At 35.5% G+C, this 9,967-nt stretch overlaps 1 protein-coding gene across 6 annotated transcripts in view; it reads right to left on the bottom strand.

Annotated features, from left to right (window-relative positions):
- LOC106884362 (uncharacterized) overlaps positions 1–9,967 on the bottom strand; it is a 337,312-nt gene that overhangs the window by 7,207 nt on the left and 320,138 nt on the right. The window lies entirely within an intron of this gene.

Below are 9,967 nucleotides of genomic sequence, written 5' to 3' on the forward strand. Positions count from 1 at the left end.
CATATATACGACGGGCTTCTTTCAGTTTCCGTCTACCAAGTCTACTCACAATGCTTTGGTCGGCTCGAGGCTATAGTAGAAGACACTTGCCCAAGGTGCCACACAATTGGACTGAACCCGGAACCATGTGGTTGGTAAGCAAGCTACTTACCACACAGCCACTCCTACGCTTATATATATATATATAATGTATATATACATATGCATAAACATATTCGCATACATATACATAATATATATATATATATATATACAAATACATGTATAAACATATGCACAAGCACACACACACACACACACACACACACACACACACACATACATACATACATACATACATACATACATATGCACACATGAATGTTTGCTTTTCTTTTCGGTTATACTTAAAAACATTTCACATTAGTCTGATGGGTAACTCCACGTGTATGTTAGTACAAATTTTTTTTATTCTTTAACAAGAATGTTATGAACAGTAACTTCGAATTTTCGGCAAGCAAAGTCGTCATCGGCTGAGATGCATTTAAATTAATTTATACAAGCATACATTTGTGTGTGTATATATATATGTATATGTGAGTATGTATGCGTGTGTATGTAGGTGTGTATGTGTCTATGCATGTGTACGTATTGATCTTTATACGTGTATGTTTGTTTATTCGATAGATAGATAGCGAGACTTTTCTATTTAGTAGTCGAAAATTGAAATTGTTGGATAAATTTGGCTTTCGTCCCGGTTTCTATGCATAGCTGACCCCTGTATATAGGTCAGGCATACAGAATGACTCACTGTCTTCGAGTTTGTTAAATATTAGGTTATCGAAAGAAGTGGAAAAGACAGAGAAGAGGAAATTGCTGACAAATCGTGCATATAAAGATATGAACGAACTCGTATACAAATATATGAGAAATTTAATAGTAGATTCTCTGATGATATAATATTGATGGAGAGGCTATTTAGAATGTTAGAATGAATAGTGATGTGCTTTCTCAATCAATTTGTTCTGAGTTCAATGAACAATGAGGTCGGTGTTTCCTTTCACTCACTCGGAGTCGAGGAAAACGGTTGCAGTTGTTGTTATACATCTTCTATCCCAGTTTCACGAAATACATTTTCTATCCAAGGTTTCAGGTTAGGGCTGGAGAAATATGGCCTTCCCTGTTTTAAAACAGATGTTATCGAAGGGAAAGGCAAAGGGGGTGATACAGCTTGGCACCAGTGATGTTACAACTCATTTCTACCGCTGAGTTAACTGGATCAACGTGAAATAAAGTATCTTGCTCAATAACACAACACAGAACCTGATCTGGGCATCGAACTCACAACCTCACGATCATAAACTCGACGCTCTAACCACTGAGCCATGCGCCTTCACATCAACAAATACAAAGATATTAAAACCATACACACATACATATATGAGTATATTTTGTTTGTGTTTATAGTTAGGAGTCTGTTGGGGGATAAAGCTGTGTTGCAGAGCCACGTTTAAATACGCCCTCACCTTCGCTAACCCTCGCACACACTCTCGCTTACAGATACATATGTCATTATACATGGTAAGCAAAATATTATTATGAGCACTTTTCTTTATTTTGTAAGAAAGGAAAGTTTGAACAATTACATTATTTTGGGGACATGATCTCCTTGCTTTTCTAAGCACACTTTGTAGCAGTCCACAAGCTTCCTTTATTCCATCGGTGAAAGTTTTCGGCTGGTTACACAGCTATTTATGCACCTCTTGCTGCCTTTCTTCGTCCGTAGTAAATTCATGACCTCATATATGAGGTTGAAGCGGTCCAAAGAGGTAATAGTCAAAAGGGACTAGAACTAGACTGTATGCAGTGTTCTTACAACTCGAAACCTAAATTTTCAATGGTTTTAACTGCGTGAGCAGCCGTATGTAAGTATGTATTGTCTTAACAATAACTTGTTTTGACAATGGACGTCGAGGCTTGGTGCGAATTGCTGGCTTGAGTTTCTTTGCCAGCATTTCATTCTAGTCTCAACTAGTGACTGTAGATCTCTTTCCTCGGTAATGTCCCAGTACAGCTACTGTTGCGTCCCCAAAAGGGTTAGTACCTCTTTATCTGCGGAAGATTCAGTCTTGAATTTATCTTCCGCTGGCGATTCCGGATGTTTCCACTCCATACTCAGGCTTTTGTATTTTGGAGCAAACTGATGGTTCCAGGGTTCAACGTCTGTGACTATTCTCTCCAGCAAAGCTCTGCCTTCATCTCGGTAGCTGTCGAGTACGCGCTTAGAGGTCTCAATACGTTTGCGCTTATGCGCTTTTGTAAACTGTCTTGGTAATCATCTCGCTCAGATTTCCCGGAAGCGAAGTTTGTCGTGGATGATTTCGTAAACAGACCAGTGACTAACACACACACACACACACACACACACACACACACACACACACACACACACACACACACACACACACACACACACACACACACACACACACACATCTATATACATATATAAACGGCAGTGAAGCATGGGCTGTTACTGCTGAGGACTTGCGTAAGCTTCTAAGAAATGAAGCTAGTATGCTCCGCTAGATGTGAGGGAACCCGAGGAAGAGGCAGACCCAGGAAGGCAGAGGACGAGGTGGTTAAGTACGATCTGCGGGTGTTGGGTCTCACAGAAGTAATGACAAGTGACCGAGACATTTGCAGATATCGCGCACTTGAGAAGACCCGTCAGGCCGAGTGAGATCGTAGTTGTGGCTGATGCCAGTGTCACTTAACTGGCCCGTTAACATCACCTATCATTGGGGGATATGCTGTGCTTATGAAGACCTGTGAAACGAATGAAATCATAGTAGTGGCCGATGCCAGTACTGTCAGACTGGCACCTCTGTCGGTGGCACGTCAAAAGCACCTTTCGAGTGTTGGGCCTCGTGGAGGTAGTGACATCTGACCAAGAATTTTGGCGATATACCATGCATGTGTAGACCTGTCAAGCCAAGTGACACCGTAATCGGGGCCGATGCTGGTGTCAGGTCAATGGCATCCATGCCGGTGGCGCGTAAAAGACATCCGCTACTTCCTCGGAGTGGTTGGTGTTAGGAAGGGCATCCAGCTGTAGAAACGTTGCCATATCAAATCGCAACCTGGTGCAGCCCCCTCCTCCACGGCTTAACAGTTTTCAGTCAAACCGTCCAACACATGCCAGCATGGAAACCGGACATTAAATGATGACGATGATGGCACACACACACATACATACATACATACATACATACATACACACACACATATATATATATATATATATATATATATATATATATATATATATATATATATATATATATATATATATAATCAGCATCATCATCACTATCTAACGCTTCCTTTCCATGGTGGCATAGTCAGGATGATTTGACATTAGCTCCACAGCCTTTGGCATGACTGTCACGACTTATGCCCTTCTGAACGCCAATCACTTTACAAAGTGTATTGGATGCTTTTTACGAACCACCGGAATTACCACTTTACACAGTGTTCTGGTTCCTTTTTGTCGTGCCACTTACACTGAGATATTATTTCTCGTTTCCTCTCTCATACACATCACGTTTCAATCCTTTTTCAACCGAACATACATAGATAAGTACGCAGACAATTGATTTAAGGAAGCCTGGGTTATATTACCCATATACACATAAAATTACCGTTTCGCAAAGGCCTGTTTATGTGAAACGGTTTCTTTTTCATAATTTACTTAATGAATTACTGACATAATGTTTATGAGAGATATATGGGAATATCTACACCCCCAAAATTCGTAAAACAGGAGTATTGCTGCAATCATGTGTTAGCACACGGATCATAGTTTCTAGATTTAACATGTAAGTATATTAGAAAATTCGTATGAAATTAGTCATGCACAATTTTGAAAAACAAAAATATCACAATTTTATGTGATTCAAGACTGAATGCTAACTGAATATGTAGTATGGAACGGAGTGTAATTCCCAGGACTCTTATTATTATTATTATTATTATTATTATTATTATTATTATTATTATTATTATTATTATATAATCTTTCAAATGATAAAAGAATGTCAGCCATAATTAGTTGCTAAATCATATTGGAATACACATCAAAGAAAATATATATTCTAACTGGCATATGGTTGTTCATATTTAAAAGTTACTGACTACCTAGTTAATGTTCAAGCTAACCTCACAAAGATACAATAGTGTTTAGTCTATTAACATGTAGCGAAACTTCAGAGTCACGATATAGTATTCAAATGTTATGACTCAGTCATTCATAATTCAGACGCTATAAAGTCTTCGTTTAATTAACAAGACCTATAATGTATAATTTTTGACAACCTGTCTATCAGTTTTGAGCAGTTGAATTTTATCAGATTGCAGTGCGTATGGTAACAATTAACAGAATATTAAGAAAGAAAGAGGGAGAAGCATTACGAGAAAACCATTGATGGTTTGAGTGGGCAAAATTGGAATAGTAATCTTGAATGGTTGTGATACAATGCAATTTAGAAAAGTTTTACCTTCATTGCCAAGAGAGAGGGAGAGAGAGAAAGGGGGGAGAATGAGAGGCAGAGAGAGGCATATAGATAGAGAAAGACGTCTGATTGTATCCTTTGGCAAGAAAAGTCTAGTGGAATTGAAGAATTATATTGTTTTTGAATATTTGAAATGGGGCTAATTAGACACGACTCAGATGAGAAATTATGGATGAATGATACTGATGGGAAGGAATGAGATGATTTGATAATACCGAAATTGTAACAATGAGCTAGGGGTGTGATTAAGTTATGTCGTCGGAATAATCACGATCAGAAATCAACATATACAAAAAATATTCATAGAATTACATTATTTACAAATTGTAAGCCTGTGCATGGCCTATACACTTGATAGAAATAACATTAAAACTCACTCATATCATTCACTACTGCTCCAAATAAAGCGGGAAACCCTATAAGATTAAGACGACGTATTGGAAAATTACAATAGTAAGTAAATGTATAAGTATACAAAAATAACTAAATAAATAAATATAAAAAGGAATGTAGGATATGTCGCAAAACTTTTTGCAGATAAAACATGATAAATAGGAATAGAAACTAGAGGTTAAATATTTTAAAAATATTTATTTCTTTATTGCCCACCGGGGGACTAAACATAGAGGGAAGAAACAACGACAGACAAAGGGATTAACTCGATTACATCGACTCCAGTGCATAACTGGTACCTATTTAATCGACCCCGAAATGACGAAAGGCTAGGTCGATCTCGTCGGAATTTGAACTCAGAACGTAGCAGCAGACGAAATACCACGAAGCATTTCGCCCGGCGTGCTAACGATTCTGCCACCACGCAGCCTTAATATTAGAAAAAATATTAAAAATTACTTAATAATATATAAAGTTTTCCGAGGAAGCTTAAAGGTTAAATATTTAGAAATCAAAAAAGAAAAAAAAAAAAGGAAGAAAATGAAGTAATTGAAAATTAGAAAATCTTAACAGAAATTCTAATTCAGAAATTATGCAATGAAACTTAAGTAAAATAAGTAAGTGTAAATGGAAAAATCCAGAACTTAAAAGTTGGGAAAAACTGGTGTAAACTCAATGAAGACAGTTGTTACCAATAAATGGTGTTTTCTGGGCAGGTTTGTAATTGACTTACAATAGCTAAAGAAGTGCAGTGATGATTGTATCGTCGACCCGAGAACGTTAAGTCATATATGTGGGTTTATAACTAGCTTTCAAGCCAAACTAATCTGAAGTTTTCTACTTTCTGTCACGGGAATCCCTTCCTTAATTCGGAAGAGATAATCCTATATGTTTATATGAAGCCATAAATATTGAGGTCGACATCTTTTCTCGCCTCGCAGAACTTGCGCGCGCACACACACACACATGTGTGAGTGTGCGTGTGTATAGAAAAGGATACCTTCCTTTCGGCCATGACTGACAATAGGATTGCACCTAGAAAGTTACCCTCCGAGGCACACATGCGGGCAAGCTTGTTTATGGAAGAGCAGTAGTAACCCATGTATAACAACCTCCCCTCTTTCCGTCACCGATGTTATTAAAAGGAAATGCAAAAGCCGATACAGTTTTGCACCAGTGATGTCGCAGCTCATTTCTACAGCTTAGTGACCCGGAATAACATTAAATAGAATATCTTGCTACAGAAAATAACATACAACACTGTTGTGGTGCATCCTTCGGTGCAGATGTATTACGTAAAGTGAATTTTCAAAGGGTACCTTGTTCAATAAACTTCGTTATATATATATATATATTTATGCATGCATGCGTGTATATATGTATATATGCATGTATCTATGTATGTATGTATGTATGTAAATATCAGCTAACCAGATCTTTGAATTACCTTCGCCTGTAAATAGATTGATGGATATATTGAGAAAAACAAATCAAAGAGTGAAGAAAGACGTCTTTTCCTAAGAATATATCCGTATCTCTGTCTATTCCGGCGTAATTCACCATGTGACGTTTTTGTTTGTTGTGTTGATGCTAATGTGTAGGTGCGTGAGACTTGTGCGGATGTGGTTGTGTGCATGCAATTTCTGCAATTTTAATAACGGATTTCATAAATGGAATTATGAAAATAGTATTCGCTAACTGGATGTTTGAAAAATGCGCACTAACTATACTGAAGTTTTCTACTTCTATCACGAGAATCCCTTTCTTAATTTGGAAGAGTTATTCATATATGTTTATATGAAGCCATAAATATCATCGAACATGAATGAACGAAGAGGATAATCTGCGAGAAGGCAGTAATCCTGGCGAACGAAATAAATAAAAAGACGTTGAATAAAGCTTTCAAAGACCAAAATACTAACAAGAATGAAGAACCAATCAAAAGAAGTTTAGACATTGCATATCATATTCGGAAACTCTATGGAATAGGGATATCAAAAGAAAATATCATTATTCGTATATGAAATGACGTCAAAACCAAGGAAAAACCAATACAAAATAAACTTGGTTTCCCCGTGTTTTGAAAAACACGAAAGCAAACAGCATAGACTGATTAGATTGTATACATACATACACACACATGTATATTTATATTTATATCAGTGTGTGTATAATTGTACGTGTGTATATGTATACATATTCATATATATGTAAAGATATGTATATACTTATACATACATATATATTTATATATATATATATATATCTATATATATATATATATATATATATATATATATATATATATATATATATATATATATATATATATATATATATATATATATATATATATTTGTGTGTGTGTGTATAAATATATATGCATATATATGTATGTATGTATCTATGTAAGTATGTATGTATATGTGTTTGTTTGTGTGTGCGTACATGTTTGTTAATGCCTGCATTCATTTATGTTAGACCAGTAGGAGCTGATGGTTTTTTTTTTTATTCTTTGCACAGTATTTGAAGCAGTCATAGATTTACGATATGTCAGACGTGTTGTTATATGTATGCTGCGTAATCTAGCTTCCAAGCTAAGATAGAAGAATCCTACAATGATCCTATGATATTTTTCTTGTACTTATATACCGGACTAGCTTAACAATCTATTTACATCACTGTATTTATGTCTTTATCCGTGTATGTTCTTCTACTTATTTTTTATGTCTATGTGCATGTATATATATATATATATGTCTGTACAAACACATTTATTAAAGTATACAGTAGTACAGGTCCATTACAACTAGTCTTACCAAACGGTTTCGCATCGGTTATTGGGTCACTTGGTAGTTTTTCTGTTACATGTGCTCTTCGGTGTGCATAGATACCACCCTGAAGAACACGTTATACAACCACCTAGTTACATAATACCCGGTACAAAACTGATCTTTATAGGGAACATTAGTGAATCTACAATACCGTGCATTTTTATTAATATACCCACTCTACTGACAAACACGAGTCTATTTTTTTTCTGAATTTATTTTTTACTATCTATTCTTAGATTACTATATGAATATATTCACAAATATACTCCATCTGTTGTACTTACATTCACACTTGTTTCTCACTCATTGATGCATCCCATACTAACGCATTCCCACGCAATCCCTAAGCCCTTGACACCATAGTTATCCCGCCTGTGGCCTCCGTTCCCTCACGCTGACTGTTCTCTTCTTTTTCTGCTGATGAAGGACTGATGTCCAAAACGTTGACACATTCCTTTTCTTTTCTGCGTTAAGTTAATACAGTAGGTGCTAAATGATATGTCTCATGTGTTGATCTTTTCTTAAGTATGTACGCATATATATATATATATGCACACACACACACACACATACACACACAGACACAGACACACACACACATATATATATATATATATATATAATATATATATATATAATTATAAGGGTTTTAACTTTTAAATTTTCATATTCAAAAGAGACTTCAAATTCGATATATCGATTTATTCACCACTCTATGTTAACATTTCTGTGCTAAACTTATCCAGTGTTACTGGTCCATTGGATTTAGACATTTGGCACTTTTTCAGGAGTGGTTACCATTCGAACAAAACACGAAAAACACATACATAACTATCATTAAATCCTTAGAATCTCGTTAGATTTCATCTTTGTTATTATAGGGCAGATAACTCCTTAATTTTCTATTTTTATTGCTCTCCTGTGGATTTCCACTAGATTAATTAATTATTTTGTTTATTTCATGTAACAGAAAATTTAAAAGTTAAAAACCTTATAATATAAATTTAAACTGTGAGAACGACCCTTAAGCAATCTAGTTAATGATCCCCTAAGGTAAGTTCTTATGCTATATTAGTAACGGTTGCTACATCCTCTGGAAAATTATTATATATATATATATATATATATTTTATACATATATGTTTATATATGCCTATATGTGGTGGTCGTCTACTCTTTCTGCAGAATCTGACCACCTCTTGTACCTACACCTTAGATCCTAAGTATATGTACATTATATATATATATATATATATGCAGACTAAGCAGCCTGTGTCATCGTACAAAATATGACTGAAACTTAAATAGTTAATCTGTATTCATATTAATCCTAGATGAAAGTGGAAAATAATTCAGCTACTAACCACGGTCTGTTGTATTCAAGCAATGTTAATTGCTTTGCATACTAAGTGGTATCTTAAATCTATTAGTTTATTCTGTAGTATTAATTGTTATCATGTATTATATATGGTATACTATAGCGAAGTAATTCTCCTTCGAATGTGCGTCTATGTGCACCTATATGTGAGTCAATTTGTGTGCACGTTTTGGCATTTCAGTGGGCGCTTGTGTAAGTGTATGAGTCTGTGTGCATGTATGTGCGTGCTTGTTTGTGTGCACAACCGTGAAAGAACTTCTATTATTTTCTGGTAGACGTCTATAATTTGGTTTAAAGAATTTGGTAAAGGAAATTTTGTACCTTAATATATCAGTTGCCTCGTGAGAGACGCAGAGAGAGAGAGATTATGTAAATATAGAAATAAATCTTATTTAAGTTAACTACAAACATTTGAAAACAGACAACGAGAGCAGGCGACAAAGGGACTAATACAAGCAGGGGTGGAGGGAGTCGGTGCAGTTGAGAAACAGACTGTGGGAGTGATGAATGAATAGGATAGAGAAAAAGATTAACCATAAAAAAAGATGAAAGAGTATAATGCATTTATATAAAACAAATAAGATACCATGAAAATGCAATCAATTTGAAAAGGAATAGAAAAATATAGCACACAACAGTACATAAGACATATAAAGACGAGCGAAATAGGCGACGGCGTTGTGTGTGGTAAGAAGCTTGCTTCCTAACCACATATTTCCGAGTTCAGTTCCGTTACGTGGCACGTGGAGAAATGTCCTAATATACCCTCGGACTAAGCAAAGTAGTCATGTATGTATATATATATATAT

The sequence above is a fragment of the Octopus bimaculoides genome, chromosome 5 (assembly GCF_001194135.2).
Source record: "Octopus bimaculoides isolate UCB-OBI-ISO-001 chromosome 5, ASM119413v2, whole genome shotgun sequence".
In the NCBI taxonomy this organism is placed as follows: domain Eukaryota; kingdom Metazoa; phylum Mollusca; class Cephalopoda; order Octopoda; family Octopodidae; genus Octopus; species Octopus bimaculoides.